This window comes from Quercus suber, unplaced genomic scaffold (genome assembly GCF_002906115.3).
Source record: "Quercus suber isolate HL8 unplaced genomic scaffold, Cork oak 2.0 scaffold_985, whole genome shotgun sequence".
In the NCBI taxonomy this organism is placed as follows: Eukaryota; Viridiplantae; Streptophyta; class Magnoliopsida; order Fagales; family Fagaceae; genus Quercus; species Quercus suber.
Genome location: NW_027070400.1, coordinates 160,941 through 178,350, shown reverse-complemented (window position 1 = coordinate 178,350; position 17,410 = coordinate 160,941). Strand labels below are relative to the sequence as shown.

At 33.4% G+C, this 17,410-nt stretch overlaps 2 long non-coding RNA genes across 5 annotated transcripts; one reads left to right on the top strand and one right to left on the bottom strand.

Annotated features, from left to right (window-relative positions):
- Window positions 1–30: 30 nt before the first annotated feature.
- LOC111995805 (uncharacterized) lies at window positions 31–3,077 on the bottom strand. Of its 2 annotated transcripts, none has more exons than XR_010627115.1 (3): window positions 2,581–3,077; window positions 2,009–2,065; window positions 31–1,843 (listed from the first exon to the last, which is right to left on the bottom strand). It is a non-coding gene; the product is annotated as an uncharacterized LOC111995805 (long non-coding RNA). The 2 variants fall into 2 exon arrangements; XR_002881165.2 differs by having other exon boundaries at window positions 31–1,857; window positions 2,581–3,076.
- Window positions 3,078–9,945: 6,868 nt separating this feature from the next.
- LOC111995802 (uncharacterized) lies at window positions 9,946–15,907 on the top strand. Of its 3 annotated transcripts, XR_010627112.1 has the most exons (5): window positions 9,946–10,958; window positions 11,186–11,252; window positions 12,574–12,689; window positions 15,256–15,323; window positions 15,609–15,907. It is a non-coding gene; the product is annotated as an uncharacterized LOC111995802 (long non-coding RNA). The 3 variants fall into 3 exon arrangements; XR_010627111.1 differs by lacking the exon at window positions 15,256–15,323 and having other exon boundaries at window positions 11,204–11,252; window positions 15,609–15,893; XR_010627110.1 differs by lacking the exon at window positions 15,256–15,323 and having other exon boundaries at window positions 15,609–15,893.
- The last annotated feature ends 1,503 nt before the right edge of the window (window positions 15,908–17,410 follow it).

The following is a 17,410-nucleotide window of genomic DNA, read 5'->3' as shown; positions in this document are numbered from 1 at the left end:
GTCTAAAACGACCAAAATACCTCTAAACCTATAAAACAACCAAAATACCCCTCAAAATATCTAAAATGACCAACATACAACTAATCCTATAAGATGAACAAAATACACTCGAAGCCTCTAAAATTACCAAAATAGGGGTTTGGGGTATCTTAGTCATTTTTTAGGTTTATGGGTATTTTGGTCATTTTTTATGTTTAGGGAGTATTTTGGTCATTTTTTAGTTTTATAGGGGATTTTGATAATTTTTTAGGTTTAGGGTGTATTTTTATCGACTTACAGATTTAAGGGGCTTTTCTGTCATTTTATAGGTTTCGGGGAATTTTGGTCATTTTTTAGGTTTCAAGGATATTTTAGTCATTTTAAGGTTTAGGGGTTATTTTGGTTGTATTTAGGTTTCAGGGGTATTTTGGTCATTTTTTAGGTTTCAGGGGATATTTCAATTAATTTTTAGGTTTCGAAGGTACATCGATTATTTTTTAGGTTTAGGGGGTATTTTGGTCATTTTTAGGTTTAGGGGCAATTTTGGTCATTTTTAGGTTTCTAGGTTATTTTGGTCAATTTTTAGACTTCGTGGTTATTTTGGCCATTTTTTAAGTTTCGGGAGTATTTTGGTCATTTTTAGTTTTCAAGGTTATTTTGGTCAATTTTTAAGCTTCGAGGTTATTTTGGCCATTTTTTAGGTTCTAGAGGTATTTTAGTAATTTTTTAGGTTTTGGAGGTATTTTGGACATTTTTTGGGTTTATGGGGTATTTTGGTCATTTTTAGGTTTTGGGGGTATTTTGGCCATTTTTAAGTTTCTAGGTTATTTTGGTCAATTTTTAGACTTCGTGGTTATTTTGGCCAATTTTGAAGTTTCGAGAGTATTTTGGTCATTTTTAGTTTTCAGGATTATTTTGGTCAATTTTTAGGCTTCGAGGTTATTTTGGCCATTTTTTAGGTTTCAAAGGTATTTTAGTAATTTTTTAGGTTTTGGAGGTATTTTGGACTTTTTTTGGGTTTATGGGGTATTTTGGTCATTTTTAGGTTTTGGGGGTATTTTGGTCATTTTATGGGTTTTGTGGGGTATTTTGATCATTTTTAGGTTTCAGGGGTATTTTGGTCATTTTTTGGGTTCTAGGGATATTTTGGTAATTTTTAGGTTTCTGAGGTATTTTCGTCATTTTTTGGTTTTGGGGATATTTTGGTAATTTTATGGGTTTTGGGGATATTTTGGTAATTTTTAGGTTTCAGGAGTATTTTGGTCATTTTTTGGGTTCTAGGGGTATTTTGATTATTTTTTAGGTTCTCAGGGGTATTTTAGTCATTTTTTGGGTTTTGGGGGTATTTTGGTCATTTTCTAGGTTTCAAGACTATTTTTGTCATTTTTTAGGTTTTGGAGGGTATTTTGGTAATTTTAAGGTTTTGCAGATATTTTGGTCATTTTTTAGGTTCTAGGGAGTATTTTGGTAATTTTTGGCTTTCAAGGTTATTTTGGTCATTTTTTGGATTTTTGAGGTATTTTGGTCATTTTCTGGATTTTGGAGGTATTTTGGTCATTTTTTTGGGTTTTGGGGGTATTTTGGTAATTTTCAGGTTTTGGGGAAATTTTGGTCATTTTCACTTTAGTGGCATTTTGGTAATTTTGATAATTGGGTAATTGGGTGGGTTGGAGTTTACCCATAATAATTGGGTTGAGTTGGATTTGGGTTATAAGGAATTAGTTAAATGGGTTTTAAATGGGTAAATGAGTTTTATATACCCAACCAAATTATGCCCACCCCAAACCCGCCCATTTGCCACCCCTAATAGTGCGGGACTCGATTACACCTAGACAAAGAGGCCGACCTTTCAAACATCCACTTTCTAGTTCATATCATCTGTGGTCAAGAACCAACACCATACAAAAGACAAAGAAAAAAGAATATCAACAAGAGCTAATAAGAAATTGCAAAAAAGAATTAAACTATCATAATTGAATGTAATACTAAAATAAAGTACTTATAAAAAATTACTAAAATAAAGTGATACCTGAAATCTGCCACCTCCTACCCTTTACAATCTCCACACTTGATGGTCCTCAAGTTTCTGGAGAAAAAAAAAAGGGTATGATTATTGCTAAAAAGTGCAATTAAGCACCTTAAATAAACAAATACTAATAATGGTATTTTAGGAACAGAACCAAAGAAGAGAACCCATATTACATCTAGGTGCAATTGCAAATCCATTATTTGCATCTACATTCTTAAAAACAAAAGGCAATTCACGAAACTTCAACATACAAACACAACAAAATCCCTCAAAATACAACATCATAGCAACCCCAGGTTCTAAAAATCCAGTCCCTAAAGAACCCAAAACAACAAATTTAGCCTCACTACTCAACATCTTAATACAACATTACAAAACACCCTTTTTTCCCCCCTCAGAAAATAGGGATATTGAATTTATGGTAAAACCTTAGGTTTTACAGCATCAGGAACCAAAGAGAACTAAAATCAAAATCAAAATTGAAAATTAAATAAATAACCTAATGTTAAGTATCCAAATCCAAACCCAAAATTTCACAATAATCACAACAAAAAATCAAATAAATAACTTACCAAGCAAAATCGGAATGGGTATGGGTATGGGTATGGTGAGGAAAAATGAATGGGTATGGAGGTGGTAAGGCGAAAGAGGGAGAAAGGGAGAAAGGATCTTGTGGTGAGGGAGAGAGAGCCGATGGGTATGGGTTGACGGTAGAGAGATCGAGGAGGAGAGAAGTCGATGGCTGGGCTCGGCCTTGTCGGCGTTGTCGCTGGGCTAGGCTCTGATCGTCGGCGCTGGCGGGGTTGTGTGTGTGTGTGAATGTGAGAGGCCGTGTGAGAGATAGAGAGAAAATGAGAGAGTTTTGTGAGTAAAAACTTTGCATGAGAATTGAGAAATGAAACTTTTGTGTGGGAAATGAAAATGTAAGTGGGAAAATTTTTTTGGAAAATTTTGTGCGGGAAAGGAAAAAAAATTTGGGGGAAAATTTTCTTCCTAACACCTCTGTTCTGTTATCTTTTTATTTTTGCCGCTCAACTACCCAACTCCTCATATAGATCTTGAGCAGTGAACTAGTAATAGCATTTGGTTAAGTGTGCCCTTGAGGCCTTGACAAGTGACAACACCACTACACTCGTGTGAATTATTGAAGTTTATTGGAGTGTCTATTCAACTTTTTTTAAATTTTTTACTATCTGTCTTTTTTTTTTTTGGTTATCACCATCTGTCAAATTGATAACATGTTGTGCACCACAAATACTATTATTATTATTATTATATTATTATTTATTAAGTAAATCAACTAAAAAAAACTATCTATTGAGTATTTATTAAATAGATAAACTATCTATTATTATTAAAATGAGCTAACATTTTAAGTTTTTAACTAAAGTTTAGCATATTAATTAAGATATAGACTTATAATTGTAAATACTTTTAATAAATTATATGAATTTTGACAAATGAACTTATAAATAAGTAAATAAATAGTTTTATATATATATATATATATTTATTTATTTTTATATATGAATATATAAAATTAGAGGTAATCTTGAAACGATACACCGATATTAACCGATACCGAAATATTTCATTTATTTGATCAAACCGAAACAGTCTCTGGTACGGTATTTGTAGGGTCTCGTTTTAGCGGTCCAAGCCCAATGAGTATAAGGTTGTGGGTCTGTGAGCCCAATACAATAAATTTCTAGAGAGCGGGTTGAAGAGTTGGGCCCCAATCAATATTACAACGGCTAGGATGGGTTTGCCAGACGGTTATGCAAGAGGAGTGCATACAAAGTTCTGTTTACGTATGGTCCGAGGAGATCAATGCTCTTTTAGACTGAGGAGACGGGTTTCAAGTGTTATTTTTCCTAATACAGTGTTCTTTTTTCAGTCGTTCTCCTCCCACCCATGGAGGGTCTTTCTCATTATATAAGTCCCCTTTGGTGATCCTGGCCTTACACCTGTTGACCATTCGAACCTCTACTTGAGTGTCTGTCCCATCAGACACCCCTTCTGGCCTTTTATGAGTTGCGGTGGCCAAGAAGACACTGTTCAAAGGTCTTCTCCACATAAATGCGGCTAGAAAAGCAGCTGTAATGCATTTAATGCGAAGGTAACAGTCTTTCCTTTAGATATTTTTGTGTCCCCTCCCATCTTGTGGGTTCATGTGGCATACTCTTGACACCGGTGCCCCCATTGAGTTCACTCTCATTGCTGGAACGTGTAAATGAATGATGCTAATCTTGTCCGAGGAGGCCTTTCTCCTTGAACCGCCCATTTTTCCTTTCTTATTTATGAGGCGCTAGGCTGGGTGCACCTCCATCTATTTGTCTCTCCTCGGATTTACCAACGATCTTGGGTAAGGCCCAAGGCCCAGTGTACCATTTTTGGGCCTTGTTCCTACAGTATTGATTCCCTTGTTTTTGGTCCCTAAAATGAAAAATGTGTTCCATATAGTTCTTACTATCATCTCACTGATGAAAATTGCTTCCAAATGCCTTTACGGAAACTTTAAATCCTCCTCAGGATTTTTACCGGTTTGATTTTCCTAAGTTATCATATCATGTGTTATTTATATTTCCGCACTTTTTACATGATATGATTTACTTGTGTTAACTTAGATCTGAATAATTTATCTAAGTTAATCACTTTGTTAAATAACTAGGTTAAACTGTTTGTGTTTAAGGAGTCTAAAAACGTACAAGTGGTATCAAAGTGGGTTAGCTTTAGTATTTAGATCCTTTGATCTAAGAGTTAATCCTTGACCCCTGTTGTCATGGATTCTTGGAAGTTCTTATTGCTAATATTCTAACTTGTCTACTTGTGGTTTGTGTCTCTTGTTGCATTTATTAAGTCTTTCCTTGAGTATCTTGGTATAATTACATGTGATGATAATTATTTGTGTTATACTGCTTTAACCGCCTTAAAGACACATGATTCTTGTCTTTGGTATTTGGATAGTGATTGCTCCAGGCATATGACAGGAAATAAAGCTTTATTCAAGACACTCTTTGAAGGAAAGATTGGGATAGTCACGTTTGGAAATGGAAGAAAATCTGTGATCAGAGGCATTAGAACTGTGGACATTCCACAGTTGTCGGTTTTTTAAGATGTCTGGTATGTTGATGGGTTGAAGGCTAACTTATTCAGCATTAATTAGATCTGTGACAATGGACAGAATGTTCTCTTCACCAAGTATGAATGTGAGATACTTAATGGAGGAGGTGACTGTATGTGTATTGGTATGAGGATAGCTGACAACTGTTATGGTATAACACCAAGTATAAGTAACAAGTGTTTTAGTGCAAAGATCAATCAAGTAGACTTATGGCATCAACGATTGGGACATGCAAGTCATAAGCAATTATAGAAGATTTCCAAGTGTGATGCAGTTATTGGTTTGCCCAAGTTTGAAAAGATAGAAAAGTGCATATGCGAACCATGTCAGATGGGTAAACAGGTGAAGTCCAAACATCCGTCTGTAACTGAAGTTCAAACTTCAAGACCTCTAGAGTTGTTGCACATTGATCTCATGGGTCCTGCTAGAGTTTAGAGTTTAGGTGGAAAAAGGTATATTCTAGTTGATGTGGTTAATTTTACTAGATATACTTAGGTTGTGTTTTTGAGAGATAAAGCTGAGGCTCCTGAAAAGACGATACACTTGTGCAAGAAATTGCAAGTTGAGAAAGGTACTGTGATAGCCAAAATTATAAGTGATCATGGAAGAGAATTTGAAAACACAAAACTGGCTACCTTCTGCAATGACCAATTCACACATCAATAGTTTTCTTCACCCAAGACACCACAACATAATGGAATAGTGGAACGGAATAATAGGGTTGTTCAAGAGATGGCTCGTGTCATGCTACACAACAAAAAGTTGCCTAAGTCCTTTTGGGGAGAAGCAGTTAACACTGCTTGCCATACACTTAACCGGGTGTATTTCAGACCTGACTCCAAGAAAACTCCTTATGAACTCTGGAGAGGAAAGAAGCCTGTTGTCAAATACTTCTGGATATTTGGCAGTGATTGTTATATTCTGCATGATAGGAAGAACCTAGAAAAGTTTGATCCAAAGAGTGACAAGGGATGCTTTCTGGGATATTCTTCCACCAGTAGAGCATATAGAGCATACAATCTGAGAACTAAAACAGTCATGGAGTCTTCAAATGTTGTGATTAATGATGAACTATGTTCAGAAACTCATTCAGAAAACACTCTTCCGGTTCAAGAAAAGACTATGGAGGTTGAGGATTCTATTCCTGATGATTATGTTGGGAAGCATAGTGATGAAGAGCTACTGTTGTTGAATGATACTGTTTCAGTACCATCAAGTTCAAAACCATCCACATCGGTTCATGAAAAAATATACAAGAATGGAAAAGTGCATAGAAAAGTATGAAAACATTCCACATAAAAATATTCAAGAAATACTCAAAATAAGTTATGATGGTTTGGAAGAAACTGAAAAGAATATTTTTCTTGATATTGCATGTTTTTTTAAGGGTTACAACATGGGTGAAGTTGTAAATATATTAGGTTCTTGTGATTTATATCCAGATTATGGTATTGGAAAGCTTATTGATGAGTGTCTTGTAACCTGGGAATGTTTCCATTTGTCAATGCATGACTTGGTACAACAAATGGGTAGAGAAATTGTTCAGCAAGAATCAGAATAGCTTCAACAATGTAGCTAGTGCAAATGCTCTAACAGAACTCATGAATTTATTTATTTATTTATTTATTCTATTGATTTGATAGTGAGGGTGGGGTATTTAAACCACATACCTTTTGCTATAATACCATAAAGTGTATTTTTTTTTTCTTTATTAAGAATACATAGAATATCTACTAAGTACTAATTGTTGCATCTTGAACCTCTATTAGGACCGGCTCAGCAATTTTGAGGGGCTTAGGCGAAAATTTTAAGTGGATTATTTTTTAAACTTTAAAGGCTAAATCTGCACAAATAAAAATTAATTTATTACGTGGTTCAATAAATTAGTATTACTATAATACAAATGAGTTGATAAAATATCCATCAAATAATTAATTGATGTGATAATTTATAATAATTGATAAAGTAAGAATTTGCGTTAAAAAAATTAAGAATTTGCGTTAAAAAAATGTGATAACTTATTAATTAATATGGGGCTGTGTGGGGGCCAGCTCAGCTTAGTCTGTGTGATGTGCTGGGGCTTGTGGACAAGACTACACAGTGCATATAGCAATGTGCAGTCTTGTCCTATTAAGTTGTGTGCACTGTTATTGTGCATTATTCTGCATTTTAGGATACAATGTGGCATTTTTAATGGATTTTATTGACCAATAAAAGTACTTAATTTTGTTTTTTGTAATTAAAATATATAGATTAATACTATATATAATATATATAAAAAAAAAAAACAAGTGGAGGCCTTTTTTTTTTTTATTTGGGGGCCTTAGGCAATTACATTAATTGCATCTATTGTTTAGCCGGCCTTGACCTCTATACCCAACTTTCAAGACATTTGTACTTGAAGATGTACCACTTAGACCAACATGTTTCCTAAGAAAATATCAATTAAGTTACAAGATTTTTAGAGAATTTATTAAGGAGAAATGCAACGAACATAATATTTTCACTACAAATCCTTTGTGGTTTGTTGTTACTAGTTATAATTTAAACGCCTACTAAAATTACATTTTTCCCACCAAAAACAGCTAGTAACAATCTACCACTAAGGATTTGTTGTAAAAATATTATGAACATACATTTCTCTTTATTAAATATTTGAAAAATTAGTGGAGGGTAAAAGAACTTACCTGGATATTCGTTAATAAGAGGCTCCTGACAATAATAAAAAAGTGGCATAAATGCACTTTTAGTCCCTACATTTTGGTTTTTTTCCATTTTAGTCCCTACATTTTAATTTTACCACTTTTAGTCTCTAAACCAATTAACGCGTTCCATTTTGGTCCTTTCCGTCAGTCAACCGACGGAAATTGCTGAGGTGGCAGCCGGAAGAATTAAAATATTATAAAAAATGCCACATCACCCTGACACTTCAACATCTATATTTTTTTAAAAATAATTTGTAAATTTTGACTAAATAAAAAAAAAAAAAAATTTAAAAACACAAACTCAAATTTAAAAACACAAGAACACAAGAACATAGACTCAGAAAATCAGACCCAAGAACACGAATTCAATCACACAAATTCAATTAAGAACATAGTGCATGAGTGACACACTTAGACTCTTCATTGCAAGATATGCAATGAAGAGTCTAAGTGTGTTACTCGTGCACTATGTTACTACCACAACGTGAAGTTCACTGATGTGGTTGAAGGGTTTGAAAGAAGATGTAATTAGGATTGGACATGAGAGTAGATGTGGCAAAAGGTAGATTTATCAATTTTAAACAAAGGAAGTTTGATGGAAGAAATTTTTGTTTAGTACGTATAATATGATTGTTGATTATTTTATTTGTTTAATTTCAATTGTTAATATATAAAAAATGGTATTCTTATATTGATGAAGTGTGTGATACATTTGTCCTAACACAAACCAATTATATTCTCCAAGCAAATTTTCTACCTCTTTTGAGTCACCCACATCATCAAGAATTAAAAGAACTTTCTTACTATGAAGTCTTTCCTTTATCAAATTGGTACCTTCAAAGACATTGTCCACCTTCAAATTTCTATCTCATAAGATCGTACAAAGAAGTGTCTCTTGTAGTCAGATTTTGTGATCATATATCTTTGACCTTTCTCTAACATTCTCTAAGAAACAACTTCCTTCAAACCGTTTAGCAATTTTATTATAAACAGCTTTCGAGATCGTAGTCTTACCTATTCCCCCAAGACCATAAATTCCTACCATGTAAGCATCATTCGACTCCATATCTAAAAGCAATTCTATGGCCTCTGCTTGAATATCTATTCCAACTGGATATTTAGCAACAAATAATGGCTCACGATTTGATATCTCTTTTATAACTCTTTGGATAAACTCTGATTCAGATTCAGTGCACTTGCAAAGCATAGAGCATAAGAAAGACATAATGAGTTGGATTATTTGTAAATATAAATATGAAGATGAACTAAATTCAATAGGTCTAGTTTTGTGCATTGCAATTAACATATTTTTATTTAAATTAAATGGCATTGAAATTCAAAAGATTAGGAAATATAATTAATTTTAGCACATTATTCTTCTTCTTTTGGGTAGAAAATTAGATCTAGGCTTTTAGCAAATGGTTGGATAGAAACTCCCTTTTAGTGATGAGGATTGAGGAGACCCACTTACTGGAAACTCATTTCTAATACATGAACAAAATGAGATAAAGAAATTTTGTAAAAAAATTGTCTAAAAATTAAATGGGAGAAACTCTTGAATTGTAACATTAACATTAATTTTTTTTGTATTTCTAAAATTTAATAGTAGAATATATGATAAATAATTTTTTTAAAGTATACTTTCAAAATTGGACATTAATGGTCACAAAACCATTTAAAAGTTTCTAACTAATGAAAGAAGAAAAGTTGTCAAAATTATTACTTTTATTTATTATTTTTTGAGAGAAAAGTTGTCTGAATATTTAACATTATGTGAACTAAAATCATTCTACTTCTAGCGTTTATTTATCTATATATAATAGCAAAAGCTAAAAGAAAGTTAATTCTTATAATTAAGAAAGTTCTACCATGTAGAAAAAAGCCTATCTAATTCAGACACATATAACTTAAAAAAACGATATATTATATTTATTGTTTTATTATGTTAACCGTTTGACAGTGGTTGTAACTTGTGTACATTAAAAAAAAAAAAAAAAAAAAACCCGGTTAAAATAAAATAAAAAAAACGCAGAAACTAAAAACACCCTAAAAAGCGATCTCTTCTTATCAGACGCCGCTTAACATTCTCTCTCTCTCTAAAGGTCAGCGTACTCTTTTCTTCTTCAAATACTGTTTTGGTTTTCTGAAACTTTTCACCATTGCTTTTCCTTTTCGAATTAGCATATTAAATCTCCAATATGTATATGTTTTTAGTTTAAAACCAGATGTTTATATTACAAGAATTACCATCTTCCTTTTCAATATATCTGTATTTCAAAATTTTCTCCATACCGAATTGTCTAGGGTTCTTCTTTGACTCCTTTTAAAATATAAATGGGTTTATTTCTCTTTCTATGGAAAAATGATAGTTTTCGGTTTTAAGTACTGGTAACATAAGGGATTTTGCTCTTGATTTTAATGGCCAAATTTCAACTTGGATGGTTATAAGTCTGAAAGTTTAGAGCGTGTAATGATGGGTTTATTCTCTCTCTCTATGGATGATTTGGTCTGTAATAATTATTTTTGGTTTGAAGTTTTGGTAACAAGCGTAACACCGTTTGACGGTTTTGTGTATATTAAAATGAAAACCCGGTTAAAATAAAATAAAATAAAATAGTGTTGCAACTATAAAAACCCTAGCCACACAGAGAAGGGGAAGGAGTGCGATACAGAGGAGACAGAGAGAACTACCACCGGTCACGATGAAAGGTCCAAGAGGTATTGAGATACGGAGATAGAGAGAGAGAGAGAGAGTTCGTACGGTGCCAAGAGAGATAGAAATAGAGAGAGGCGATGAGGCCTGCGGCACAGAGAAAGAAGCAGAATCAGACCATCGGAACCACAAGCACATAGAAAGAAAAATCTATGGCCCATCAACACCGGTAATTTTTTTTTTAGATTTGGGTATGAAACGTTTCTTTTAATTGAGTTTTCCTGTTGGATAGGTTTAGATTTGAGAGGGATACAGAGATAGTGTTTGTGAATGTTGCTGCCACCAGCGTCAATTTGGCATCCGACCACCGTTAGTAGCCTTGCCATAGAAGAAAAATCTATGAACCATCAACATCATCAGATTATCGGAACTGGCGCCGGCACATTCTTTCCCCCTTTTTAGATTTAGGTATGAAATTTGTTTTTTTTTTTTTTTTTCCTTTCTCTTTTTTATAACTTCCAGAAATTACAAAAAAGAAGAAGAAGAAGATTTTAGTTTTGGCTTTTCAACGTAAAGAAACGAAATTAAAAACAGTTTCCTGTAACTAATCTTAACGAAATCCTTGGGATCAGATAAGTGTAGGATTGATTGTTGCGCTGATATTTGTTTTCTCTTTTTCAATCTTATTTATTTAGGTTTATTGTTTGGTTAAGGTTTGTTGGAACCGCAGGCACAGAGAGACAGGCCGTATACCCATAATTGGTAAAGTTTCTGTTTTGTTTTTGTATTTTGTATTTTGTATTTTTTTTTTTTTTTTGCTTTCATTTTATAAATCTGGGGATTGGATGTGATTTAGGTTTGAATTTCTTGGTTGGATTGGTCTAGATTTTGTTATTTGTGTTAGGCTTCCATTAACAATGCCTTCTATAGTATAATAATACTATAATACCAGTTTTAATATAATATGGTTTTAGATATCCAGTAAGTTAGTGCTTATGTTGGAGAGTTTGCAATCATATGAAATTTTTTTTTAGATACGATTTAGGTATGAAATTTTTTTTTTTTTAGGATAGTGTTTTTTTTTTTTAGGATAGTTTTTTTTTTTTCCTCTTTCTCTTTTTTATAACTTACAGAAATTACAAAAAAGGAAAGATTTTAGTTTTGGCTTTTCACCGTAAAGAAACGAAATTAAAAACAGTTTCCTGTAACTAATCTTAATGAAATCCTTGGGATCAGATAAGTGTAGGATTGATTGTTGCGCTGATATTTGTTTTCTCTTTTTCAATCTTATTTATTTAGGTTTGTTGTTCGGTTAAGGTATATTGGAACCACAGGCACAGAGAGACAGGCCGTATACCCGTAACTGGTAAAGTTTCTGTTTTGTTTTTGTATTTTGTATTTTGTATTTTTTTTTCTTTCATTTTATAAATCTGGGGATTCGATATGATTTAGGTTTGAATTTCTTGGTTGGATTGGTCTAGATTTTGTTATTTTTGTTAGGCTTCCATTAACAATGCCTTCTATAGTATAATACTATAATACTAGTTTTAATATAATCTGGTTTTAGATATCCAGTAAGTTAGTGCTTATGTTGGAGAGTTTGCAATCATCACAACAACAAAAAAAGGATTTGTACTATATACATCATACCTGTTTAATGAATGTCTTATAGACGTGTTTATTATTGGTATGATTTATTTTTTTGGGGTTTATTGCTGTTCTCATCAAATTCAAGTTCTTTGAATGTATTAGTCATTGAAGGTAAAAGATAACATTTTTCTTATGACCATTTTAATTATAGTTATCTAAACTAATGAACATTCTTTGCCTATCACATTCAGTATATGAATGACTTATATAATCTCACTGATGGACAATATTGGGTTATCGAACATTAGATTTTTTTAAAATCACAATATGGTTGTTCATTTTTCAGATTTCAATTTGCTTCCAATAAGGTTCCATTTCTTTATTTCAGCATATTTTCTTTCCTCCCCCGCCCCCCCTTTTTATTGTTGTGTTTGGCTACAGAGAAAGTCTCCGATATTTTCAAAAGTATAATATGAGATTTTTTGATTGGTAGGTGGTTGACAACTTTCATTGTGCTTTGATGGTTGGGTTGTGTACATGAAAGCTTCTTAGAGAGCAACTTGGCTATTGTCGGTGGCAGTGTACAGTTAATGAGGAAGGATTGTCAAGGTAATAATAAGTTTCCACCTTTTCTTGAGTGTGAAAGGATTGTGTGCTGTTTTTTATTTTTTGGTTTTTATGGGTTTTCTTAATTCTTTTATGTTAAAGTTTATTGCATTGATTTTAGCAATGCTAATGAATTTTTTGGGGGGGAGGGTTTGTGTATAATATGATTGATAAAATTCCTCAATGAAGGAATGGTACGGGAATACTATATAGATTAACAAAGAATTGTAGCTGTAGTTTCCTTTATTTTAATTTTTGTTTGTTAGCCCACCAAGGAGGTTAAATTTAATCTCAAACTATTGATATTGAACCATACTTTTATATTGTTATTTTGTTGTGAAAGTTTAATACGTAGAACAAGCTTCTTCTTCTTCTTTTTTGTGTGTGCATGTTATCTCATTTATAAAATCTACTAAAAATTGAAACTATCTATGTTTGGTATGGTTTTTGGAGCCTAGATAAGCCTGCTGTGAGGTAATAAGTTTTTTTTAAAAAAAAAAAACATAAAACAGTGAGAAATGCTTCTGTCATTGATGATGGAATTTATATAGCAACTGATATCTATTGGTAAGCTATCTCGGTAAGTGAAAAAGATATTACAATACATAGTCTTCTATCATATAATTTACAGAAACTACGATTGCAAACTACAAGATGAGAAAGCATGGTTTGTTTGGCTGATACTAGAAAATAACGTAGCAAAAGGCCATAATGTTTCTATGATTGAACACAATATGATACTTCGGTTTTGGTCTTTTTTTTTTTTCATTTTTTGTCTTTTTTATATTGTAAGAGCCTATTGCATTATCAATAGAGAATTTTTTGTGTCAAGGATATTTAAAAAAGAAATTCGGACCCATTAGATTGAGAAGTCTTTTTTACTCATAAGCTTAACTTTTAGTTATTTCTTGAAGTATATTTCTGTAATGCTTGGTTTTTATTTATGCAGTAAGTTTTGGATGTTCTAAAAGATGTTTTTAAAATAAAATAGTCTTGAAGATGTTAGCACTATTTGAAGAGTCAATTGCACTAGAAATAGGATCAACAGAGGTATCCAGTTTGTGTTGAAAATTTAGAACTGGGTATTATTGAGAGTAGTTCATCTAATGAGGAGAAAGAATAATCTATTTAGGTAGTATTTCTACACTAACAAATGCACTTAAGAAATGAGAACCATGAGAATGAAAAAGAAAACTTGATACTTCACAACTACTAAGTTTGGTTTAGGATATCAAATTTTAAGGCCTACTGATATTGGCATCATAAAGCATGAAACAGCTTACTAAGTTCTATTTTCCTTGAATACTTGGTACTATTTAGTTAGGAAAGATGATTGTTAAATAGTATTAATGTTATAGGTTATAGCATCTTATAACACTGATCTTGAATGCCATTTGATATTCTATTATGAATTAAACTATCAAAAAGGGTTAGGATAAGTGTATTAGTCAATTAAAAAAAACCAACAACAAAAACAAAGATATATCATCTGTCTTAACATTTATTTAGAGATTGTTTTTGTGTAATGTGTAATGAGCATTGACTTTATTGTGCGTTTTGTTGAGTTTGCAGCGTCTTTACCTGTTTGATAAAATGTGATTGGAATTGCAATTTACTACTGTCATTTTTTTTTCTCCCAAATGTAAGGTTAATTGGAGTGCAATTTGCTGGGTCTAAATTTGCTGAAATATTTGATTGGCTGCAATTGAATCTTTTTGTTTAGTGGAGCAAAAGAAACGTTTTAGTTATATTTTCACTTTTTTATTAGCATTGTGTTCAGAGGTTTGTAGCAAATTAGAGAGACAACGTTTTGGCTCTGTGAAGTTACAAATTTGCACCTTTCATAAATTACGCTCTTCTCTCTAGCCCTCTCTAAAGCCCCAAAGCAACCTTTTCTCATTCTACAACCCTTCCTTCTTACCTCTCGCCTTTTTCTGAATCTAGCAATGATTAAGAAGCATAAGTTTGAATCCGAACTGTTTAAATTGGGGCTGTTGACAATGCTGCCGTTAAAGGCGAGAGTGGCCTCCATGATCGCTTACTAGCCTGTCCATTACTCCGACCCAGAAGACTAAGCCTTCCTTCACAATGGTTTAAAGGATGCTCAATAAGTTTATAACTCCAAAGATCAAAACTCTTTTTTCCCTCTTTTTGTTTGGTGGGTTTCGTTGAAATTTGCTATATGAATGAAATGTCCTATTTCTAAACGTGGGATTTGAAAGTTTTTACATATTTTGTAGTATTACATAAAGCCCAATTCGTGGATTGCACATTTTCATAGTGTTGTTTCTTTTACATTTACACAAACTATTTGATAAAATTCTTAAGTGATGTTTTGTATATATGGATTACTTTATGTTGTTAAATTTGAGTTTGGTATTGATTCAAAATTTGTAATGGATCATTTATATAAACCTGCCATGTTTTTTGAATTTTAGATAATTATTATTAATTACGTGGCACACAATCACATCTTATAGGATCTCAGTTTCTAACGCCTCATTTATATTGGCTCTTATTAGAAATTTTGTATTTATAATGACATATTTTCCCCCATATGTTAATGCAGATCACTCATCCCTGACTTATAAGACTTTTGGCGACTATTCGATAATGGCTACTAAATTAAATTGAAGGGTTAGGAAAGCCTATTTTTCCCTTTGTAGCTATTATTTACTTTGTAACTCTTTGTAGAAAATGAGTACAAGCTACATTTAATGCTTACCATAAAAATAATTGTTTAAAAAAAAAATTGATTTAGAGATTTTTATTAGACTAGTTTAAAGGAAAAGAAATGATAAGCTATCTAACACTGATTTATGTGATTTAGATTTTAGATGGCAGAACTAATTTCGCATTTGTATCTGTTATTCGTTTGGAATCAATTTAACATTTTTTTTTTGAAATTTCTGATAAGTCCAGGTATGCAAAAAGATCATCAATGGCATGGATGCTCACAACGTTAGAGCCATAAGAATTTTAAGAGACAAAGCATGAAGTCCATAAACAAGGAGTTAAACTATTTGAATTTTGGTTTATTTTAGGATTATAAATGTTATTTTGAGCTATGAATCTAATTTTTTTTTTTTTTGAGAAACAGCACTAAAGTGCAATATATTACGAAATACCAGCTAAATCAGCTTGGTAAGAAGTCATTACATCAGATGGAACATCTTCCATCCATATTACACAATTTGAACAATAAACAGCCAATTGAGCCAAATTGTGTGCAATTGTGTTGCCCTCTCTCTTAGTATGAGAATAAGACAATTTTGAAAATCCAGCAGATAAGTCTAAGGAATCCTGTAGCAGTAAACCAAATGGGGCTAGTCCAGTATTCTTGAGTTTCAGCGCCTCCATCACCTGTAGAGAGTCTCCCTCCAGAATGGCCTCTTTGATGTCCATCTCCCTAGCAAATACAAGGGCTTTGTTGGCAGCCAAAGCTTCAATTTCCACTGGCTGGAGCTGTTGTGAAATCCGGGCAGTCATGGAAGCCATAACAAGTCCCTTACTGTCACGAATGATTACTCCCAGACCAGAACTCTTGTCCTCGGCAAAGATGGCTCCATCAAAATTGATTTTAAACGTTTCACTGTCAAGAGGTTTCCACCGTGCCCTTCTCACCAGTCTGCTGGGGAGTGGAGCGATTTTCAGAGCTTTGAACTCAACATAGCTGTCGTGAGCCCACTGTGAGATTTGGTTAAGTGGGCGATGGTTCTGTTAAGTCCGTTTCTGATTTCTTTGGTGCCATATGGACCAAATATTGAAAGCAAACAACTCCGGATTCCTTTGATGATCAAAAACCCGGGCCATGAGCTCGCTAAAACTTAAAAAACACCATTGACTCCGAAAGCTCCACATGGTATTCGCTCCCCAAACTTCATCCAGCATTTTGCAACTCCACACCGCATGCAAGGCGTCTTCAGTTGCTTCCTTGCATCGGTCATAGCACTGCTCTGTAATAATTGTTCGCCGGAATAGATTACATTTCGACGGGAGAGAGTTACGGCAAGCCCTCCAAATTAGATTTTTTACTTTATTTGGGCATTCAAGAGCCCAAATCTTCTTCCAGAGCCCTATCTCATGGCCTTGATTCACCTCCACCTGAAAACCAACTTCATCATCTTTCAAGAACCGGTAGCCGGTTTTACAACTATACCTCCCATCTTGCTCCCACGGCCAATACATAAAGTCATCCGTGTCTTTTCTAGCCAGCGGGATATTCTTTATTTCTTCAGCTTCTTGTGGTGCAAAAATTCCATCTATCATCACAGCATTCCATGTTCTAGTTTCCTCATTAATTAAGCAATCCACTGTGGCTTCTTCCATTGTTTCCACCATTGGCGAGAGTATCTTGGTTGGATGTTTTCGGGGCAGCCACTGGTGTTGCCAAATTTTTATGGACTTTCCATTCCCCACCCTCCAGCAAGCACCATCTAGAATAACATCCCGGCCATGTAGTATACTTTTCCAAGCATAGGACCCAAAACTTGTTTCCTTGGCTTCTAAAAGAGATTGATTAGGGAAGAACTTTGCTTTGAAGACTTTGTAGAAGAGGGTTTCCTTATTGTGCAAGAGCCGCCACGCTTGTTTCGCCAAAAGGGCATCATTAAAATGGGCCAGGTCGCGAAAACCCATACCACCTACCATTTTTGATTTAGTCAATTCACTCCATCGGATCCAATGAATTTTTCTTTTATTTCCCCTTTGCCCCCACCAAAACT